Genomic DNA, 23868 nt, shown 5'->3' with positions numbered 1-23868 from the left:
ACTTTGATTCACCTTGTACTCAGAGTTATAACCCCCTCTAGAAAACAGGTCTACCTACTTACTGTGCCAAAAGTAATAATCAGAGAAATGACATTTTCATTCTATTCTAGCCCAGGACTAACGAAACTATCTACAGACTTGCTCTTGACCATTAATGAAAATCTCCTGAGTTATTTTCAGAGACATTAAGTCACACTGGCCTTTGGAGACGCTGGGGAATTTGCTTGGGGAATCAGTGTCACTCCTTTTCATGGGCTGCTCAGGACCAGGAGGCCACTAGGAATAACTTTCAGATCTCACCATAAAAGATTGGGATCAAACTCTCTTTGAGGTGCAGAATTGCTCAGATCTGTTAGTCAGAGGTGCCTGAAATGAAGATGATGTACTGCAGAGTTCATGGAAGAAGCAGCATCATTAACACATCTGTCCCTTTAAGGACCATGACTACCACACACAGGTGAAACAATATTATCTTTACAGGTCCTGAAGTATCCCTGCGCTGATTCATGCTGATCAAAAGTCATTCTGTATAAGTTACAACATTTTCTTACAAAACACAAAATAAAGCATGAGCCAGTTCTAAAGGACAAGTATCAATTTAAAAAAAACCCCTTAACTGTAGCTCCTACAAAGAAAGGTAGCCATGCAAACAAAGCAAAAGTCATATAAAATAAGAACTGATTTCCATTTTAGGATTAGAGAATTAAAATTATTCCATGGGAAAAGATTACAAGCCCTCCATGCTAAAAAAACCAGTTTTGTTTACAGAGATTCAATAAGCAGAAGATATTTTCTCAGAGTTACTCTTTTTACACTCACCCTTCCAAACAGTGCTATTTTCCACAAACAAAAGGGCCATCCAAGGGAGGGGTCTGAACATCAGGCGTGCCTCACCTGGGACCTGGCCACAGGGTGCAGACATGAGACCTGAAAGGCAAGACTAGTCCTCACCAGTAACCTTTCCCAACAGCACTAGGAGCTGTGACCAGACTCGATCTGCTGGTGCAGCAGTTTGCGTGAGCACTTCCTAATATGTTACAGGCAAAACAAACTAGGTCAGTTCAGACCAGCAATTTAAATGGTTTAAAGCTAAAGATTAAGGGAGTGCTTACAGGAACTGTTCCAGCGGCAGATGGATGAGGACTCTGGCACTGATGAGCAAGCAAGGGCATTAATCTCTTCCGTCAGCACAGCTGGAGTTCTCTTCCTGGCTTGCACACACTTTGCACTTTAAAGGAAGGTGTCTTCAAATATTGCCCTAGCAGCTCTCCCCTGACAATATGAATGTTACTGAAGTGCTGGAACAGTAGCTCAGTTGTTTTTTGAAAACTTGTCTTGGTGGTTGGTACCTGGCAAGTGACAACCTCCACATCTATTCAGAGAGGGCAGAAGAAAGCCTCATATTCACATTTGTCACCGCCATGGGGGACATTCAGCATCAAGAAGCGACCCAAGTCTGCAACTAAGTTGTCCCTCTGCTCTCTAACCTGATTATTTTGCAGTGTTTCCAGGTATGCCAGATTGTAATTGCAGTAACTTGAGGGGTGGAGTGCATTTTACAGGCCTAAATCAGCTTCACACATGTAGCAATATCTAATCCCCAGAATATTAACTACTTCTTATGAGTTGCTTCTCCATCCCGCTCACCCACCTCTTCCTGGACAAATTCCTGAATCCCTTACTCAACATAGCATCTACTTATTTGTTGGGACTTCAGCAGGTGATTTGCTCAAGTGAGAAATGAGTACAGATTGACTAAGGAAGTAAGGATCTGGCCAGCTGCTTTACAAAACACAATCTCTGCAGTACCTGCAGTAACATTTTGCCAAGAGTTCAGAGCCTTGTAGCTATCAGGGACTGTAGTAGAGAAAAGCAAAGAGAAAAATATGGTTACTGTAGAATCCAGCTGTGCCTGGTAGTTGCCCACCCATCCTTGAGGCAAGAAATGGTATCACTGATTCATCATACTTCCTCTGCATCACATTAACTGGACAGGTCCAGTGGAAAACCAGTCCACAGGAAGGGCACAAAAATAGCCTGGCAACAGCAGAAAGCCATGAGCTTTTCAGATACATACAGAGTCCACAGAGTGTGCAGGAGGCACAGAGCAAACAAAAGCCTGCTGAACACAGTTGAGTTGCATTCTGTGTGATCACCTCCTTGCATTTTTATTTTTGAAGAGTTCAGTGAGCTTGCTGTGGTTACTGTCCCCCTGCAGCAGTGATATCACAGCTTTTTTATAACTTCAGCCATAAACATAGCTATAAATCCCATGGAAGTGACGCCACGCAAGTTATAACAGTGTGTCCAAGCTAAGGCTCTGCCCTCTGAGCACGTTCTGATTCTTTGACTTTCGATGAGAGTGCCCAAGGCGAGATACAGAGGTGTTGGCTGTTATAAGCTAAAAAAATAAATACATTTGCCACTCAAATTATTTCTAGCACCTGCCAGTCCGGCAGAGATGAGAGCTATCTGACAAGAGTTTGGAGAAGGATGAGGACTGCAGCCATGACAAGACACATCAGATGAGAGAGGAGCCCTCTGCCCCTCCCTCCTGGTGCTCTGCCTCAGTGCTTCTGCACTGTGCTCACACAAACCACCTCAAAGGAGGAACCGGCCTTCTTGACTCTGCTCCCTCCCTGCAGTGCCAGAGGCCCCTGGCACTTGTGGCTCCTGCAACAAAGGCACGGGCTGGCCACAGGCACACACCCCTGCCCTGCGGAGGCAGCTGGGCGCTGGGCCACAGCCCCGGGAGCCCAGTGCCAGTGGTGAGGGCTATGCCCGGGGGATGTGCACAAAGAGGGCAATTTTAAAATTAAGCAGGATGGAGGTGAAGACTAGGGAAGGCTTTAAGAGACAATAACACAATGATTCCAGCTTCAACAGGCCAGGAAAGCATTGTAAGGGTAGAAAAGACAAGTGGGCTCGAGTCTCCTGATTAGCATCAGATATGGATGAGCAACTAACACCAAAGCCACAAAAACCTTCACAGTTACCAGCAGCCGGGTCTCAGTCCCCAGTGGGACACTGCCTGTCTATACAGCACACCTAAGTAAAGATTTAACTTTGTCTATATGAGCCAGTTTTATACAGCCTACATTAGAAACAGGATTAGTAACATTGTCACCATCAATGTGAACAACTGCTAAGAAGAGAGAAGTCATGAATCTATTTCTTTTATCACAGGACGGGGAATGAAGAAATTTCAGTCCATTTAGGAGCATAAATAGACCTCTACCTTCCTCCTGCTGAAGAAATGCTACTAGCATCTTTCCTGTACACAGCTCTGTATGTGGGAGCTTTTACACGCACCCTGATCCTCATCTACTGTGTTTTGATCTGACCACCCTGAGTCCAAACCCAAATCATTCCTTGGGCTCAAAGTAAGATCTGAAGCTGGGACTTTAGATGTTCTATTGCACACGCTGTAGGGTGCATTAGCCCCCACAGAGACTGGGGGAAGTTCATACGCTCACCTGGATGAGATCAAGATCTTCCTGTGGATGCCCCTCTTCAGTACCTATGGGGCAAAGTACCTCCAGGAACAGCTAAGAGAAATTATATCACAGATCAGAATATGGCTTTGATTTCCAGGTAAGTGTCTCCAATCCTGCTAGGTTCCCAGGAAAGTAATGATAATGAACTTTTCACAGCCTTTGGGAAACCCAGAAACCTCCACTTAACCTAAATGTCTATTATTGTGCCTATCAGCTTTTAATGAGACTTTCTTTGCAAGACACTTAAGACACATCTTAGACATCCACCCAAACCCACTCTGTTTCAAACAGTGTGAACTGCTTTTCCTTAGAGCAGCTTCCAGCACATTAAGAAAACCCGGAGAGGATGACCACCCACTGCAGCGCCAACTGGCAGTCTGACTTGAGGTTTTCCACAGCTAAGCAGAGGGTGGTCATTTTTAAGTTAACAAACAACAGCTCATATGAAAAAATATTCCCCAGTGCAAACAACAGCACCCTCTCAAAGGAAGCTGCATCTTTGCTAAGGACACATAGTCACAGTCTGGAAATCCCTGCTCTGCCTGTCAATAGGAAAAAGGGGAGCAATCCATATCCCCAATCTCAGCCTGTGCTCATACACAGAACGTGTCGTGACCATCCTCATTGAAAAAAAACCCAACAAAAAGCTCCAAAATTAGGTCTTGGTGGAGCCACTGCCAAACACAAATTGTCATTTGAGTGAGAAGTGACAAACTCTTTCACAGAGTGAACAGTAAACCCAAATCCTATTAAGCAGCCATCAATGTCAATATTTATTCCTCACAAATCAGAGACAAGTAACCTAATAAATGGTGTCAGACTGAGCTTGATGAGTTGGAAGAAGGGGATACCCTTGGGGAAAGGACATGACATTAATCAGCATCACCTCTGCAAAACCTTTGACAGAAACAAGGTAGTAAACTCATTAGCCACTTAGAAATTAAGCTCCTTTTTTGCTTTGCATGGCTACAGCTCACAGTTTCCAGCCCGAAGGTTGGGCATCCTTCACAACAAAGCCACTGGGCCCCAGAAAATCTTTTCCCTTCAATCTACCTCTCAACACACACCTCTCTCTGGTCCATAGAGGCTTTGCTGGCTAAACTGCTCTGCTTCCCAAGGCAAAGCAGCACTGGCTCGAGGTCTGGACTGCAGTGCATTAAGCACTCAAATTAGCAGAGTAAGAGAACTCCCAGGCAAAAGATGTCTGCACAGGAAGACAAACAGATAAAACAATGACTTCACAAAGCAAACTCCTTGGTCACAAGAGCCACTTGTATCATGGCTTCTCCTTCTCCCTCAGATCACTCCTGCCCCTGGGTGGTGGTGTACACCGTCTCCTTGGGTGCACTAACAGCAGCACGCATGCAGTCGTGCTGCAAACCAGGGAGGGGAATCAGCCCGGTCTAACTTCTGCCAGATGACTCTGCTGAAGGTGCCTGTGCCAGAGCTTGGACACAAACACAGCTTTCCTCGGCGTCTCATCACAAAAAGGAGTTCACACTGGGTGAAACACAATGATGATGCCTTCCAACCCTACCATTCCATGATGCCAGGTCTTTTGACTGATGTAGTTGAGTAAAGATATCTGGATTTATATGTGCAAGTTGCTTAAGACACAGGCAAAATTTTGGTTTTGTTTATATGCTGTTGCTAGGCCTCATTTTACCCCTACATTTTCTTGTTTCTCTTTAATGCCTGCTGCCCTATTCCTTGTCCTCTGCACCTGGGACCTAGTGACCTGCCTGGAACAGTCAGGATCTATATACACCCTTAACAGACAGACTGTTGGGAAATCTGTCTAAAAAGAACTTGTGAGCTTCCTAACAGTATGGTTTTCTTCTCCCAGCCAAGATGGAAAATCACAATATTAAGACAAATAAACCCCAGGCTTGATCTTTCCATCAAAGCTGTAGCTTACTTTTTAGAGTTATGCCTTAACACAGATATTTGCTCCCATCTATCCAGGGAAACTTAAGCTGCTATAGCATGATTAGGATGCAGGCATCTTGCACGGGGGGCCCTGTCCCCACTATAACTGTACTGTGCTCTGGCCATCAGTTATCATCACGTACTTTACTTAAATTAGTCTGAAATGGAGTCTGTCTCCAGCCTGGAGCCTGTTTGTAACTGCAAAGGAATCTGCACCCTCCATAACACACGAGACGGGATCAGGTCACTGCTAGAGTGCACTTGGCCTGGCTATTTTTATTGTCTGCCCAAATACTTTTTTTCAACACTGTTTTAAGTTGCTGAAAGAATAGTAAAGATGAGATTTAAAAAAAAAAAAAACACAACAGATACACTGGTAATCCTTAGGAACTGCATCCTTTTAACTTTTGGACGTTTCTCAAATCTTTGCCCTTGTTGCCAGGATGCTGATGGCATTCTGAAGTCACAACATGATGAAATCTAATCTGGGTGAAGTGGGCTGGTTTCATTTTCATCAGATTCCTCTTTCAAAGGCACACATTTACACTTCTGATCCTTTTCCCTACTGCTACAACTGAGCCGCTACAGCAGTCACTGTTACATCAAAAAAATACCCACCCAATCCTCTCCCATCAAGAACAAACGATCATTGAAATTCTTCAAGTTTCTTTAAACCCAAAAGACAGTGTCACTAACTCAAGCACTGGTGCAACTAGAATGTAAAGGATTAGAGAAGTGTCTTTCAGCTGAATACAGGCAAGCATGCGCTACATTGTGTTCAGCCAAGCTTTTTGCTCAAGTTAAATGTAGTAACAACTCCCCCTAAATCCTCACTTTCAAACAAGCATACTCTTTTCTTATGTGTCTCTTCTCTCCATTTGGGTATCACAAAGTTTTAGATACTCATATCCTCTTGCAGCTTTGAGTTCTTTGAAGTGAATCACCTATTTTCAACACATCACTTGTCAAGGGAAATGCTTGCAAAGATGAGCATGCAAATCAAGTTTGCATCCTTCTCCATCTCTTCCTCTTGGGGAACATCCCTGTTGCATTCACAAGAGAGAGGCAGCCACAGGACAAGGGCAACCCCCTCTCTGCTTCATTGTCACTATCATGTCATCCTGGAGGTTGTCAGACAGGATGGCTGAGACAAAGGGAGACTGTGAAATCCTGCTTTTGGAGTGGAGTCAGGGCTTGCCTAAAACTGGTACAAGAATTCAGGAAACACTGGCATTGTCTCTCCCCTGGTTTACAGGAGTTTAGCTGAGCTCTAGGTATTGTTCATTGAGGGAAATATGCTTTATCCCCACTGAGCAGCCTTGCTTGTATGCCTGGTGATATAAAGGTAGTCTTTGTGTGGTGAGACTCAAGACTCCCAACTGTACTCTTACAGGAATCCAGAGCAGAAATAAATTTCTACTTGGGGATATTTATTACTTAGCATTTGTAATGGGCAATTAGTACTTAATTTCACATGTCTGACCTGTCACAGATTTGGGGCTAGATCTGCAGCTAGCAAAATCAGCTTCATTCCATTTCTGCATTGATAACAGGTTTTCCCTCCCAGGGACTCGAGTATCTGATACACTATGAATAGTGTGGTTACAGCGGGACTGATCCTGATGATCAGAAGGCATTCTCATTACAGTCAGACAGCCTGCCACAAACTCATCACATTAGTTCTTCTGAAACCCATGCTAAGGGTCAAAACAGCACTTCAGCCCTGCACCTGTAACATCATTCCAGAAGCAGAGGTACTGCAGTATTCACCTGTACATTCAAAGGGCAGACATTGAACCATGACTACCAAATGCACAGCACCGGCCTTGATAACGTTTTGTCTAAACAAATGTTAGCCAAGTTAGGAATTCTGGTGGGAATCACGCAGGGCTAAGGAAGAGCTGCATTATAAAATGCTCTGTTTGATGTCATATCCTGATTATTTATTTACTTACACCATCACTGAGATGAGGAAGCCCAGGAATTAACCAAATGCTCTGTAAATACCATGGTGAAGAATGATTGTGCAGCAGACTGTGCACTCAGAAGGCCTACCATTAAAGTAGGGTCCACCCTAGCTAAACAAATGCAGGAAAGATGTTTTCCCCATCAGTGCTGTTCCCTCAGCATCTGCTCACTGATACCAATCGCATCCTACTGCATAGAGCACAGCTTTCCTCCCGCTGCTGCCAGGAGCTAGGCCACTACAAAGAGGGAGAAGTGCTCTACACCAAACCGCTTTTCTTCTCACAAAAAAATCTGAGGGCTGCTTGTTTGCCATCCACTGAAAACAGGGATGTTTGACAAGGCTTTTGGCTGCTGCAGAATCACAGCTTGCCTGTCTCCCAGAGGCAGGACTCCCACCTGCCGTGGTAGCAGCACTCTCTGAAGAGCGATGCCAAGGAGGCTGGAGCTGACTGTGTATGTAGTCGTTAGCTTCTTAGCAATGTTTTATACCTAAACTTCTAGCCTGCTGATCTCTGGAAGAAAAGCTTTTGTGATTATTAAATGATGGCCTGAAATTTCCCAGAAAACTTACAGTAATCCTTATTTCAGTCAAATTGAACTTTTGTCCTCAGTTTAAGAACCATAGGTGCCAAGCACCAATCAATATGGGACAACAAGTTCTCAATTCTCTAAATCCCCATATTAGGGACCTGCAGGAGCACCCCTCACTTTCTCAAGCCCGGACTTCCTCTCTCTTAGACGAGTTTTAGGGTACTGATTTTTCCCTAACATTGCTCCTGATGGAGTAGAGGAAAATCTCAACAAGTACCTAGCAGGACCTGAGTCAGGTCTCCACTGCTGAGAAAATACATCAGGATGCTGGGAAAAACAGGGCAAAACATGACTGAGATTTGGGATGAAAAATACACAGGCTTCAACAGGTGCTTCTGGTGTCACCTAATGGGCAGGGAAAATTAAGGGTGGCTATAGGTTGAAGAACATGTAGAGGTCAGTCTTTAAAAGGTATTATAGCAAAGAATGGGAAAAACGGACCTCCGGACCCAATGGTAGGGGAAGCTGAGGAGAAAATTGGAGTGAGGGCAAACAGGCAAATGAGGTTTGTGGGTCACATTCCTCCCAAATTTACAAAGAAAAATACTGGTTGATAATGTTACATTTGAATATAGTTCTGTTCTTAGACATTTTAAGGCGTCTGCGAGTCATTCCAACCAGGTGATAAAATTTCTCAGCTCCTGTACCAGTATCTCATTGCAGGGTGCCTGCCAATAGAACGACCTCTGAGAACACTACACGACTTACTAAAACATGCAGCAGCCACGCGGTGCGGCGCACACAACCAAGAAACCTCCTGCAGTTCAGATGCCCAGCAGTTTCCTCTAGAGAAAGTGCTGTACAGGGACTCTTCAAACTCAGCAGCCCTGGCCCAGCTGCAGCATGGACAGATAGGACACGTAATCTGATGGGGTCCTAGAGGCGTGTGTGCAATCGGAGCAAAAAGATGGGTTTTAAGACACACCTGGAAAATTTCTCCGAGTAACGAACTTTGACGTGTGGACAGCGGGATGCACAGCACGTCAAGGTCTGATCCTACACCCCTACTCGCCCTGCTGGCTCCCTCTCTGCATCCAGGGTCTCCAAAACCACCAACGAAGCACCTGGAGCGGGGAAGGGGGCCGCTCCCAACCACCTTCCCCCGGGACGCTCCGCAAGTGCCATCCGGGCTCCGTGGCCGTCGCCCTTTGTTAGCCCGCCCTGCCCTGCCCTGCCCTACCCGCCACCGGCGCCTCCGCCCCGGCAGCGGGAGACTGGCCCTCTCTGCCCCGCCGGCTTCCCGCTGCCCGCCGGCTGCCGTGCAGCCCGATGGCCACCCGCCACGCCGCCCCTGCACCCTGCTCTGTGCGCAGCGCGGCCGCCGTGCCCTCCCCGCAGCCCGACCCGCGCGCACCGCCGGCCGCCACGCACCGCCCGCCGCCACGCACCGCCCGTACTCCTCTGCCCCCGCACCGCGGCCGCCGTGCACTGCCCATACCGCTGTCCCGCGCGTCTCCCGCCCCGGCTCGCTTCCCGGCCGGCAGCGCCCGCTCTCACCGTGCCCCAGGGCGCCGGCAGCTCCCGGCCGCGCGCGCTCACGGCCGTGCCCGGGCGAGGGCGCCGGAGCCCGGCGGCGGCTCCTCCGGCCGCCCCCGGCAGGTGCCGCGGCGGGCAGCCCGCCCCCAGCACCGCCCCGCCGGCCCGGTACGGCTGCCTCAGCAGGAGCGGTCTTGCAGGGCGAGCTTCGGCCAGAAGCCCCCTGGCAGCTGTTGGTGCGGTGAAACTCTCCGCGCCGCTTCCCGCCCCCCCTCAGCACCCGGGGGCGAGGAACCAAGGCCGAAGGGCAGCCCCGGGCTCTGCCTTCCGCATCTCGCCCTGGAATCCTACCCGAGCCTACACAGCCCGGCTACCGGTCAGACGTCGCCGAAAACTAAGTCGGCCCTGAGTGAAGCAGCACCGACTGGTGCTGCCTCGCGGTTTTTGTGGCCACGGTGGCTGGGCAGAAAATCAGCAGTTGCACACTGCAGAGCTTGGCTGGGTACCGCGCTGTGCCTCATCGCAGAGCTCCTCTGGGGCTGTGCCACTAGCAGTAACTCTGCCTGAGATCCTAACCCACCTCGGAGGACAGCGGATGCCTCTGATGGCACACTGATCCCGTGCCATCGCAATCTCACCAGCCACAGGCAGCCATGTTAAAGCAGGGGTGGCTTTGACAGCACCTGCTGTCACCTGCTAGGGTTGTTTCATACAGGACATGCAATCAGCAAATGAACTACATTACGTTAATTTTAAAGCCACATAAAGCTTTAGTGTTGTATCTCATGAAAGAAGATGACAGGCAGAGACAAGATACACAAATCTTTCTCATTTCTCATATTTGCTGTGAATGATTAAAAAGATCCTTTCAAGCTGTGGAATGATTTGTGTTCTGCACAGGAGAAGGAGTTAAAGGTTAAAGCAGGAATTTGTACTTCTAATGCCCTGATCTTGGCTAGTATAACAAGGCAAAGTGCTATTACTGAGCTGACTTGGTTTCTGTCTAGGAATTAAAGTGGCCAGTCTTTGCGCTGTGGAAGTCTTCATGGCTGAGGACTGCAGGCATTCACCTTCCAGTTCCCAGTGATGACAGATTTTTCAGGTGAAATTAAATTAGTTTCTGCTTTCCTTCCCTGTCACTTGCCATCCGTCTTCCTGCTCTTTTGATGTTTAACACCTGCTTCTCACTTTCTGCTCTTTATCCTCCTTTAGGACTCCTGCTTTTTTGTCCGGTAGAAGTTCCCTCTCAAGAAGTGGCTCCACATTCACTGTTGTTCTTTGGATTTGCACGCAGATGTGAAGACAGCACCTGCTCCTGACCCTATGGCCTTTAGCACCATGATCTCAAACTCCTCTGTGGGCTGCTGGAAACACCAGAGCACCATGCAGAAGGAAGATGGCAAGTCCCCATGGCTGATGTGATGCATACTCACTGAAGGAAAAGAAAAACCCTTTTGACTCCAAAGAGGTGACTGAAGGAGATGCTGGAAAAGCTGCTCTTCACAATGTATCTGGCCCATAATAGATCTTTTATCCAGTAATGTCCAAAGGCCATCCAAAAGGATGCCTATTTTTTAGAGGCAAAAATTAGCATTTTATAGAGGGAGGAAAAAGGACTTCCCATTGAATTCAAGTGGGAAAGGATCCCGCTCTTCAATGTGCACTGGCTTTGCTGAAGCCGTTTGTCCACTCACCGATAGGCTGTCATAAAAAGTTACATGGATAGTTTTATTTCAGTTCATAAGTAACTTATTCTGTCTTAGCTTAAAATAGTTCCTGTCGGTCCTATTTGAACTAAAATATCGTACTCCCCAAAACCAATAAAAGTAGCTTAATGGCCTTTTGCATGGGCACATCTATAGCAGGTTAAATTATGCTCAGCTAGTGCCACTTCTCATGCTGACATCTCCTTCTCTATCTGCTAACTCATAATCACCAGCCTAAAATGCTTAGTGCTTCACAAGATGCATAAATCATAAAGCCTGTGATGAACCAGAATGTGAGATGCAGACAAAACACTTGAGATGATGTTATAAAGGCAATGAGCGATAGCTGTGACTTAATTACGAAGCCCGTTGTGCGGCAGCACCTTTCACAGCAGAGTTAAGTACCATTTTCTGTATTTTTTTCACTTGTGCTTCCTAGTGAAGAATATTTGTTTCTGTAAAAGCTGGTGTGCTGTCACACACCTGGATACAGCCCCGGGTTGCGATGACTTTGAGCACACTACACAGTTAGCATGGCCATCACAGTCAGATTTCCATCAGGGGACAACAACATACTTCTCCTGTGCATGTACTTAGGGGGACGTGCCATCAAAATGGGTTAATAATTTCAACAAATTGCTATCTTACAACATGAAAGGTCAGGTTTTGGAAACAGGATTAAACAGCCTGGCAATAAGGGTGAGGCAAGATGACTCAGGTGACACGTGCCCTCTGGTTTCCTTTCTGGGCAAGGGTCCCTTTCTGATCTGAACCAAATACACCCGTTGCCCAGCTGAAAAGCTGATGGCTTTATCCACAAGCCAGTATGATTATCTGTCGTCAACAGAGTTCCTGCTTGCCAACGTCATTCAGTTAAAGGTGTGACTTCTACTACCACTTCTCCCAAGCCCCATCTCTCTCTGACTGGAAAGCTACGTGGAAAGCCGTATTTTCCCACATCAGTACTTGCAGCATATGTCACCTGTTCAGGATCATTCCATTACGAGACAGATGGGCCCACAATAATTTGCTTCATGAAAATATTCCAGATGGTTTTATTGAGATTTTAAACACTTCAAGTGTACTTTGCATCTTGGCCAGCAACTCTGAGAGATACCAAGAGGTAAACAGTTTCTCATAAGTTACCAGGCAATGAAACAAAGTCCTTTTTTGGGGTGTAATCATAAAAGCTCGTGAACATTTGTCCTTCTCTGATAAAAACAACAACAAAAAAATACCACCGGTAGCAGAAACCTGAGGCTTACTATAACCTTGGAGTGTTTATTTAAGCATGATGTACTTACAATAGCACAGGTACTTACCCTGAGGCAGATGACAGGCAGGGAGTCCAAGTGAGAATTAACTATGATGGATCATAACAAGCTCATACTGCTGACAAAAGGAAACCTTCAACACTTCCATCTGTGCCGCCCTGGGCCCTGACCACAGCTTCCTTTCCAGACTAATAGGTGTGGGCCAGGCAAACATCCTCACTGGGGAGCTGAGGTGCTGTGGGTACAGACACATCCAGGAGGTGCTTCGTGGCCACAGCTCACCTTTTGTATCTCCTGCACCAACAACACTGCTTCTATGCTGGGGTTAGATGGTAATGTCTTTCTAAAGTGCATGGACCATTCTCCTGCAGGATACAGCCAGGCTGCAAGGGAATGTGTGATCTCCTGGACCTGTGGAGTGCTGGTGGCAGTGTCCTAGCTAGGATGCCTCACTGGCCTTACAGCTAAACCCATTCTACTCACATCTAAAGCCACGTTACACCTTGCTGGGTGATACCCAGTCTTTTCACCAAGTGCCAGCTTAGAAAATCACACTCTGGTCTTTCTGCAACTTTTCTCCTGATTCTGCTTCAATAGAAAAGTGATTTTTGACTGTTTGTTTTTGACTTTTTTTTTTTCCCCCAGGATTTTGGTTTCTTTCTTGGTGTTTGCTTCCAATTGCAGTTTAATCCTACTTAAGCATCAAGAGTCAAGGTCATACAGTCTCCCTCAACAAACTATAGTCATTGGTTCATGGCACTGATAGGCTTGGTAGTGGAGATGGAAGAATAAATACTTCATGTTTCCTCAAGCTGAGGCCGTTGTGTATTAGCAGGATCAACGCATGTTTGTGGTAAGTGGGTACAACTGCCCTAGACCTGCAAAGCACTCAAGCATATTTTTCAATTTGATGCCATGGATCACTCCACATACCTCCCCTTCCCCAGGTATTTCACTAGAGATGACAGGAATAACTGTGCTGTGAGGAAACAAAGGACTCAGACATTCATCTGGGAGTTTTTATCATTTGTATTTTTCTAGTTGCGACAAAGAGAAAAACGAAATAACCCAAACCTCCAAATGAACAGCAAAAAATCCAAAGGGAAATAAATATTGAGAGACTTAGAAGACCAACAGCAAACTAAAGATACAGGCTAAGGGGCAGAATGAGGAAGCCCAGGTATCAGACAGAACGTGAATGCCGGCTGCATTTATAGGAGGCTATATTCACTCTCCTGCTCCCAGGCCCTGCATCGCCACAAAGCTCAGCAACACCAGGGCCAGTGAGAGCCAGCGCTCTGTCTCTCCACCTCCCTGGCTCCAGGCTCCCTGGCGCCTGGATGCCAGGTGCTGCCATGCTCTGTGAACAGCATGCTCCCAGGGCACTGGATAACTGAGAGAACTTCCTTCTTCCTGTTTAAATAAAGCTACAATGTCTCCTGCGAGGTGGGGGAGTGCTGCATGCCTACGTGTCCCAGCAATGGCACTGGAAGAGCAGCATGGTATTGGAACAACACAGAGCCCCAGATCCCTGAGCTACTCTCATCCCCCACCCCCTCCCTCCCCAGCCTCTTGTTTCTCACAACACGAGCTGCTGGACACAGAGCTGGGCTACAGCTGGTTCACAGAAATGGAAAAAAGATCTTATGTCAAATGCCCCAAAAGGAAACTGTCTTATGCCTGTAATTGATGTCCTTGGCTTGCTGGCTGATGCAGATGCCAGGCTACAGTAAATTTGGACTGGTTTGTGCATTTGTTCAGGCAGTTGATGTGAAATGCGAGACCCATGTCACGTTTGCTGGTGGAGGAAGGGAAGGTGTGGGATGAACAGAGGAAATTAGTTTTTGAAATGAGACATAGGCTGCATTGAAGAAGGATGATTTCCTTTGAGGAGTTGTTTGCAATGCTGACCTACCCACAGACCATGAAGAGTGAGAGCAAGGAGGGGCTGGAGCCCGAGCTATCCATCAGAGGAGAGCAAAACTCCAGGGGAGGTTTAGGTTTTGCAAAACATGCCCAGTTGCCTTTCAATTTTGCAAACCTGAACCACAAGCTGACTTGAAGCCAAGGTCTGCTTGAATCCAAGCCCACAAAGCTGAGGGAAGTTTAGAGAAACACCCCATCTTTGACTCTTCTCCAGTTCAAATGAACTCCTGGAAGGTGTGGAGGTGTTCAGAGAAGTATCAGAAATCACTTTCTAATGGGTCAAGGCCACTTTTTTCCAGTGAACAAAAGGGATTTTTCTTCGATCTCTTAAACTGCATGTCTCAGAATGAACTTAAGATAGCTGTGAAAAACATTAAGAAGCAAGGAAGTCCAAACCCTGCAGCAATGAACAAAGTCTATTATTAAATTTTCACATGGAGCCTTCTCCCAAATAAAAACAGTGACAAATCAGTTTAAGATTTAAATTAATCTGAATGCAAGAGATTTCTAAGGAAGTTTCCTGTTATGTCAAGGGGAATTTTGAAATAAATGACATATTCACATGTTCCGGCTCAGGAAACTTCATTTGTAATGCTTTTATCCAACTATCCTGTTCTCTGCATTGAAACTTTTTAGATAAGTCCCTAAGCTTTTCCCCAGTCGTGTTCTTCCACAGTCACTGTAAGCAGCACTCTGAGTGCAGATATCCCTAAGAAAAAATTGATAATGATGACAGAATAAAGAGGAAATAGAAGACAGCTTCTTAAACATACCAAGGGGAGGAAAATGGCAGAAAAAAGATGTACATCTACTTTTCTTCTTGCATCCTGCAGGGGTGAAAGGAAGACAGAGAGAATGATGGTTTTCCCTTGCTGTGAAAAACCTCCTCTCTCCTTCTGAGCTACTGACAAGCCAATTTGGGGAAAAGAAGAGGAAAAAAGGACATTTGTATGGTGAAAAAAAAGGGAGGAGGCTTTGAAGACCTAATTAACAGACTCTGTCCCAAGTCACTTCAGTTCAGCTGTATCACAAAAGTCTGACAGAGATCCATGGGACCACAACAACCTACCTAAGAGAGTAAGACACTGTAAACAAAACCAATCACTCCTAAAACCCACCCCCCTCCAAATTCAGGGGGCTGGGAAGAGGAGGAAGCTGCAGCAGAAGGCCTGGTTTTTTTCTGCTCACTAATAAATTTAGTTTACAAAACTCTTTGTGGGTCCCTTTTAAGGTTGTTTGTTGATTAAAGCAGCAAACAACAAACTTAGCCTTAATTTATGCTTCTTTTAACATTTAAAGCTTGGGGGGGATGCTTTTTATAGGAGTTAATGAGGCAGAATAGGTTCTTTATGGGGAAGATATTTTCTCACCAAATTAAAACCTGTATTGAAAATAAAATAATGAGATGAAGGTGGCTTTTCTTTCAGAAGTAAATAAATCTCAGAGTAGGAAACTTCTCACGCACTTGGAACCGTCCTTATCGGAGAGATCTGAGAATAGCAGGTTCACAAGACGTTCTCTCTCTTCTTTTTCTGTTTTTTTTTTTTTAAACTGCCTTCCTCCTTTCAGCAAGACAGTAATAAAGCATTGTTTGCTGAAAACATGCAAACAGCTCCAGTACGTAAAGGCACGGAAACACTCTGAGCTCAGCAAAAGAGAAAAAGCCTAGTTCCCCTTGACTACAGCACAGCTATGAAAGCCCATGGCAGGGCCTTGTCCCTACCATACCCATGGTGGTAGCCCAGGCAGGGCAAAGAAGGGCCACAGCATGCCACCTTAGACACCCTTGCAAGTCTTAAAGTAAGGATCCCGTGGAAAGGATAATTTTCTAAATGAAAGCTCCCTTGCTGCCTCAAATCTATTGCATTTTGCCAGTCTGGTGCAGCAGCGCAAGCGAAATAAAGTACCTGAGTGGGCAGTACTGGAAGCTGCAGTGTGACACCAGTAATCAGCACAGGATGTTTTAATTGGGGACAAACAGATAGAACAGGTCCCTGTGTGCCAGGAGAGCATCAGCCCTGGTTCCTCTTAGTGATGGGAATAAAAGCCTTCCTTTCATTGCAGTCTATGAGCACACTTGAGAATGATAACCCTGTTTGTCTGCACCGGAAACACTGAAGGTCTCACAGGTACAAAAACTGGTTGGTGCAGTCTTTGCCTAGCGTGGTGCTGTGTATGCAATTGCACTTTTGGAGTATTCTGTTTTTCAAGGAAGTGTAGATAATTTCTCTAGAAAGAAGACCACTTTTTGGCTTATTCATTACCAAATGGCATTTGAATTTAGTTTTTTTTTAAATCATCCCCACTTTATGGGTAAGAATGGGGTTAAGCCTGCTCTGAACTGCAAGTATGATATTTTCCCTTCTATCTTTTGAAATCTGTAGACAAGACACCCATAAGCAGTCTAGAGTTTCCCCCAGGATGCCGGGAGCTTTGCAGCAGTGGCAGAAGCGCCGTCATCCTCCTGCTGCTGGCAGGCTGACCTGGGACAGATAACTCCAGTGCACCTGCAGCCTGCGGAAAGCTGCGCCAATGCCAGTTGCCTTATGCAATCAAGCAACAACGCAACTCAAGTTTCAAAGCAGTTAGAAGACTCAGCACCGTCACAGAAGGGTATGAATGGGGCTGTTCTCATATCTCGTATGCAAATGGCTGTTAGCACAACAATGTTATCCGTTGTTATCCACAAACAGCAGGATTTTATCCGGCACTTAGTCTTCCTCCCTGACCATGGAAAATGTATACAAAGTATAGTCAGAGAAACCTGAGCCAACAGACAGCCACTCCCTGTGAAACCACATACTGCAGGAATGAGACAAGGAACTCAACAGGCATCAAAAAGTCAACACCCAGGGAAATTCCAGCATTCGGTAATGGCTTGGGAAGATCACCCTGCAAACCTAAATACTGTATGTAGCTGGCCTCCAAAGCATCTGTGTGTGAGAGGGACAGAAGTCAGCCAAAGAATAAGTAAGGGAGCTGAAAAAAGAAATGATGTGCTCTTCTTTCAGTCCACGAAAGCGTAGCAACAGTGCACTGACATTAACTACAGACATACATCCATGGAAAGGCACGAAAGCACTTCAGAGGGAGGTGGGAAAGCAAGGAAAGCATCAGCAAATGTCCACAGAGAAGTCAGCAAATTCAGGAAAGGAGAAAATAGTATATCAAAAGGGAACAGACTGTCTGCATTGAGCTGTATAAGATGGCAATCTCTAAAATATCCAGTATAAAGATTTGCAAGCTGTGCAACTGTACAAAGTGGCGATGCAAGAGACAGGCAGGTAAAGTACTCTTAATGGCTAAAAGCATGTAAACTGGATGAAAGCATTTCTAGGATGTTGCCGTTTGGAGGGATAGGAGGTGAAGCTTCTGTCCTGCTCACTGTGCACACATCCACAAAGTGCTGTCTGAAGTTCTCCAATACACTGAGCATGACCTGGAAATGTTTCCTGGGCTGTCCCACTGGAAATGATCATCTAAAAAAAGGGAAGATCCCCGTTCTCAGATTCTCTGGACATGATGCCTGGTCTAAAGCTGCTGAAACAAATGGAAGACCTTATGCTGAATACTTCTCACTCCTCTCAGTTATGATTGATCCAAACAAGGATGCACAACACTTACAATTCCCTTTCTAATTAAGAGCTACCAACTAGGCTCCAAATCAGACAGCGTTGATCAGTGTGACTTCTTTTTACCTCTACCTCTGGTGATCATGGAAGGGAAAAACCCTATGCTGACCTGGCTGGGTAAAGTTCCAGTTGTCCCAGTCATGAGGGAGAGGCTGCACATCGTTGCAGATACAAACCACAAGAGCTGCACTGTGCTATGGGGCAAAGAAAATGGGACTACAGGCTTATGACTTCAGTTTTCCTTCTCAAATAGACTCCCTGTGAGAGACCAGTTGTTTGACCTTGAAATGGGATTGTAACTGTAGCTGGTCAAAAATTTACTATAGACACTGGTTGTGTTCGATGAAATGTCTGCAAGGAATGTCTACTGATTCACTGACAAGGTTCAAAAGAAATTGAACTGTTTTCAGATTTTTTGGAATAAAATCAGAATCCTTCAGATCTCCCTACCAGATTAATAATTTGTTTTATTTTTGTTGTTGTCACTGAATCCTCTATTTCAGCCTTTGAGTCTTTCATTAACTGTTTGGTTTTTTTTTACAGCCCTCTGGATGTCAATTCCTCTGCCACATGTCCCAGTCTCTCCCCATTCTCACTTCAGTGGTCCTTCTAAACCTTCCTGTCTTCAAGAAAAGGTGCAGTTTTTAAAATCAACCAGATTTTAATCTTTCAAATCAAACTTTAACATGTTACCACCAGCAAATAAAATTACACAAAATTGCTTTAATTTTTTTCTATCTGGTTGGGTTCTGCAGTGCTGAAAATTATTCAAAGAATTCAGAGGTTTCTAATCTCTCATGTACAAGACACATGCAGAAAGGTCACCACATGAGCTCTGAGTAGCCACAATTCTGCTTCCAGAGTAACTGCAGCTTTGCCTCTATGTGCCTTGGTATCTCGAGTGAGTTCCCAGCTTTAAGCTACATCTTAAAATATTTTTGAAGATATTTGAATATTTTTTTATGTCAGCAAGAATGAAGAGTCAGTATCTGAAAGAAGGATGAAAACCAGAGGAGGAGAGGCTGTTGTTTTGGAGAGCTAGCAGCTGCTATTGAAATGTATTGAAACTAGTGCTGGAGGCCTGCAGTACAGTCCTCCACCTTGAGCAAATACATGTTGTGTGTACAGCACTTCTGATTAGCTTAATACACCAATGGATGTCACTGTTGCTCTACATAAACCAAGATGGGAAAGCAAAAATAAAAAGATAATTTAAACAAAATAAGCTTATAGAAGAGAGTTCCCAAGAGCTTACATTTAATGCTCTCAAACTCAGTGTGTGAGGGTTAGGTTGGAGAGCTTCTTCAGGGGCTTCCAGAGTGCATCATATTTTTAACTAGAGAGATAAGGTCAGGCTAGTAGCTATGTGTAAAAAAGTAGGGCTATTACCAAGGCCAACAAAGATGCAGACTGGAAATCAGAGACAGACAGTGCTTGCATAGCAGGCAGACTATCAACTTCTTCTCCATTCCACACTCCATCCCTTCTGCAAACTGCAGCCTAGGTGGGAGGAAACACTGAGAAAATATCCCAAAGTCTGAAGATCAGGGCAGTTTTTCATTTTGATTTTGCATCTTGAAAGCCTACAGCATGCACCCCCCTGTAATATTTGTATGGTTGGAACTGCACAGAAACTCTGGGATTAAACAACAGATGCAAGGTCACATTTCCCAAAACATCCAGCAACTCGAGTGTTCATAATTTTAACAGGTCCTGTGTCATTTGGGCTGTTTCTGAAAACTGGGACTTCATCATTCAAATCTGAAGCAGCAGTTCAGGCACTTTGAAAACAATTTCCCTCACGACAGAATGATTCTTGCCTTTGAGGCTTAGCTAAAGCCAGATTTTTCCAAGCAGTTGTAAGTCTCACGGTTCCTCCCATTTTACCACTCCAAAACCCCAGTGGCAAAAAACATTTGTTGATTAGTTTACAAGGAAGGATTCATGCTTGTGCAGCATGATGCTCACTGCTAGGAGAAACTAGGTCACCAAGAGGCTATTTTAGTGATTGCCAGAGATGCAGCTGCTGTATTTCTAGGTCAGTGGTCACTTCTATGTTAATAGCTTTATAAAGGTTTAAGAAACAAATGGACTCTTCGCTTGCACTCCCATGTGCAAGTCAGTAGCTTAACATTTAATGAGAGGCAGCTTTCAGTTGATTCTTGCTGTTTCAATGAGGAGTAGTTTACACTGAATTACTGACAAAGTTCAGTGAAACCAGTAGAGAAAGGGAGAGCCATCAGAGCACAGCAAATATGTCCCATACTTATGCATTTGCCCTTATAACATCTTCAAGGTGAGGAAAGATACAGGTCTGCAAACAGCCCCATCAAATACAGTACCTTCAATTGTTTTAAGTTGCAGCTGCATGCTTGGAGCAGTCACAGAGCAAGCTGTTCTCAAGCAAAGCTGCATCTTACAAAACATGTGAGTCCACAGCCTGTGTCCTGCTGGTGAAAACTTCTGGAACTTTATCTAATATAGCCATTTTCTCAACTGTATCACAATCGCTGAGGGCTCAGTTTCTCGGTTTGCTCTGCCTAAGAGTTGCTAATTTTATTAGCATGTTTTTGCTGCTTCCTTCTCTTCTCCTTCTCCATCAAACTCACTAAGAGGTGTGTAATCTAACTCAAGGGCAAGTAGGAAGCCCTGACTCTTGACACCTAGTAATTTGCAGTTAAATACAGCTTGCACAACTCTGATGTAAGCTCGTGAGGTCTCTACCCCTTCTGTAGCTATTGCCAGAATCCCAGCACCCTGACCATCAGGCTTGCAGGGTCACCATGAAGTCACCCAAAACCAGAGACAAATGTTTTGAATGGTGTGAGAGAAATCAAAGAAAAACATTTGGAAAGGTATCAGGAGTATGAAGCTTCTGATCCTGATCTAATTCTGTCAAAATGTGGGAACTGTGATCTCAGTTGCCTCATGTATACAGGGACCCTACCTCTGTGACAAGGGCTCAAGTCAACTGTATTTTATTTCCTAAAAGGAAAAATATTATTTAATCCATAGGGCAAGATAGGTGCCAGATGCTTGTCCAAATTTACTAGGTCTACATGCCAAAACATACATGGAATTCCTCAGAGTCTTGGTAAGGAAAATAATTCAATTTCTTTCACATGCTATTTCACCAGTAAACCGCTATGGAAACCAATAAAATCTAAAAGGGAACCTCAACTGCAAATGATTTAGCAATGGGAGCACAGTGCAGCACAAGCCACTGAAGTAAAAACCTCTGATCTAACAAAGGTGGATTCAGATCTGCAAATTCTTATTACCAGGTTTGTAGGCCAAATATGTTCTTGCAAGAGATGTGACATGCCACTGACCAACTGCACAGAACCACTGAAACACGTTGCTCCAGCAATGAACATTTTCAAGACGCTGATGAAATGAGTTCACTTGTTATCTTATGAGATCCCTTAGGATTAGGAAAGTCTTCTTGCTCTCTCTCAGAATAGGCTGAGCTCATTTAAGTCTCTCATAAGAACAAGAATCCCGTGGGTTGCCTATTTGTAATAAACAGGAACAAGCCTGTGGTAAAGTCTGTGTCATGCACTGCTGGTAGTTACTGTTTATGCCCTCTCAGAGGACACAGTGCTATTTCACAGAATGATGACTCTGCTCTACTCTGTTATTAGTCCTCAATGAGGCATCTTACCAATTACTTCCTGAAATAAGAACTACACTTACTATATGTGCAAAGGCATGCTTAAATTAACCTTTATTTTTTTAACTTTCAAAACCTTCAGATTAAAATTTTTAGTGTAAAATATTCTGCTTTACAATTGGATAAAATTTTGCTTCCCCCATAAGAATCAAGTCACCACCTGTAAGTTAACAGGTCCAATAACCCTGTGCTTATGAATACAATGTCTGTATACATTTTGTGGTTATACATTATGGTTGAAATTATGGAGAACAGAATTTGTTCAGCTATTTCTCTAGAATGAGGGACGGAGAATTTGGCAAGTGCTGAATGTTACTTGAAACATACATATATATAAGAGTTTATTTCTGCTTCTAATTAAGTCAGCATCACTTTATGAAGCTTGTTGTGGAGGCTTTCTTCCCACCAATGATGCCCTAAGTGATACAGCAAGGCATGGCTAGATGCTCTTCCCAGGCAGCCCGTGGAGGTGTTCAGCATTACGTGGTTGCCATTGAGCTTCCTGGGCTGTTTCATTCAAGACTACCCAAAGAAAATTATAAGGATGTGGCTAACACTCTTGAACAAAACCCAACCACAAAACCAAAAAGCCAAAACCCAGTTCAGTGGGAAGAAACAGTTTCCCTTATCATCAGTCTCTGAGGAGCAGTTACAGATCTTGCTACTTTGTGCTGATGGTTTTTTTTTCAGATGTCTTGTGATGGCACTTTCAGAACCTCCCCTTCCACTTTCTATCTGGTTTTCAACCCTGGAGTCTGACAGCTTTGACAGAGGCAAAAGCCCTCTGCTATGGCTGTCCAGAGAGCCACTCAGTATCGCAACACTGATGCTATAATACCATGATGTCAGTTGCCCTATGCTGTCATGCAATTAAACTCTTGTTGGCTTTCATCACTGCAACAAATTGTGGTTTGTTTATATTGGAAGAGGCCAAGTAGAAGAATTCACACTTAACATTTAGAGTAAATAACAAAAAAGAAACACTTGAAGCTCTAAGTAGTAGCGAATGACTTAATCTAGAGTTGGGTAAAACACCTAAAATCTCAGACATTTAAATCAAAATGCCTAGGTTTAAGTGTGCCTAAGTTGCAACTCATGATGATTTCCTAGGGATTGTCATAGATATTAAGCATTTCTGAAAAGCCAAACAGGTTATATTTTAATTCCCAAACTCTTGGACCCCAGGAAAAGTAATCACTTGAACAGTGATGTCTTTAGGAATCATGGAGTAATTAAAAAATAGGTGACAACAGAGCTCTGAAAGTGTGACTATTTAGTGGCTAATCAAAAGCCACTGAAAATGACTCTATGCCCTCAATCTGCTCTCAAGAAGAGTGAATCCACCCTACAAAACACCTCAGCGCAATTTGTACTAAGTCCAGTGATAGTGGCAGGCAGAGTGCCCTGGAAGAAAACGAAGGTGTCCTGTAAATCCTCTAAAGTTGAGATTAAATTGTAAACTGTGTTGTTGCTATAAAGTAAGGCTGCTTCACACTTGGTATTCTTAGGTTCTAACTCCAGTTGGGCAAACATACCCAGTACCACCATGGTCATTTCTGCATCTGTGCAAAGCAGAGTGCTTTCTATAATCAAATCTGAAGATTGCAAATTCAGTGTCGGGTTTGGAAAATGCATCTCTTTGCAGTCTATAATACTTCAGCTAACTGCTGAAACTCATACCTAGCCCCTGGAAAAACAAATCAAGGGAAAAGGAGCAAATATTATGCACTTCTTGTGACTGCTGATCAGAAGACAAACCATGTGAACACAGGACTTGGCTGAAAGACACAATATCCACTTGCGATTAAACTCCCAGTGTGATATGATGCTGTTCTGATCAACTTGTCATCATCTGTAATGATACATTCACCAACAGAAACATACATTGTCACAATATGGAGACCATATAGAGTCTTTGCAGGGAGTGAGCACGAGATATGGAGAAAGCAAAGCAGCCCATGGACAGCCCCGTTCCCAGGTTGCTGCTGCGGGCCTGGGGTAGGCTGGAACCACTTCAGAGAAAAATGCCATTTCCTATGCACAGCTGGTTTTATCAGCATGACAGGTTCAACTGTGTTCTCCTGTACAGGTTCAGGCTTAAAAGAAGATAAAAGTGATACCAAACAGAATGAGAGGTGACAGCAAAATTCAGTGTCCCATCTCACCATGACTCTGAGTGCTCAATCCCTCACTAAA

At 44.7% G+C, this 23868-nt stretch overlaps 1 protein-coding gene across 5 annotated transcripts in view; it reads right to left on the bottom strand.

Annotated features, from left to right (window-relative positions):
- The window catches only part of SHROOM3 (shroom family member 3), a 150855-nt gene that overhangs the window by 40231 nt on the left and 86756 nt on the right, over positions 1–23868 (bottom strand). The window contains exon 1 of one of the 5 annotated variants that reach the window (XM_061994267.1): positions 9483–9517. The exons of 3 other annotated variants lie outside the window; for them this stretch is intronic. The gene's annotated coding sequence lies outside the window, so the exon portion shown is untranslated. Of the gene's footprint in view, positions 1–9423; positions 9518–23868 lie in introns of those variants that run through there. One more of the 5 variants, XM_061994266.1, reaches the window with a different exon arrangement.

Source organism: Colius striatus, chromosome 3 (assembly GCF_028858725.1).
Source record: "Colius striatus isolate bColStr4 chromosome 3, bColStr4.1.hap1, whole genome shotgun sequence".
Classification (NCBI taxonomy): Eukaryota; Metazoa; Chordata; class Aves; order Coliiformes; family Coliidae; genus Colius; species Colius striatus.
This window is presented reverse-complemented; position numbering and strand designations above follow the sequence as displayed.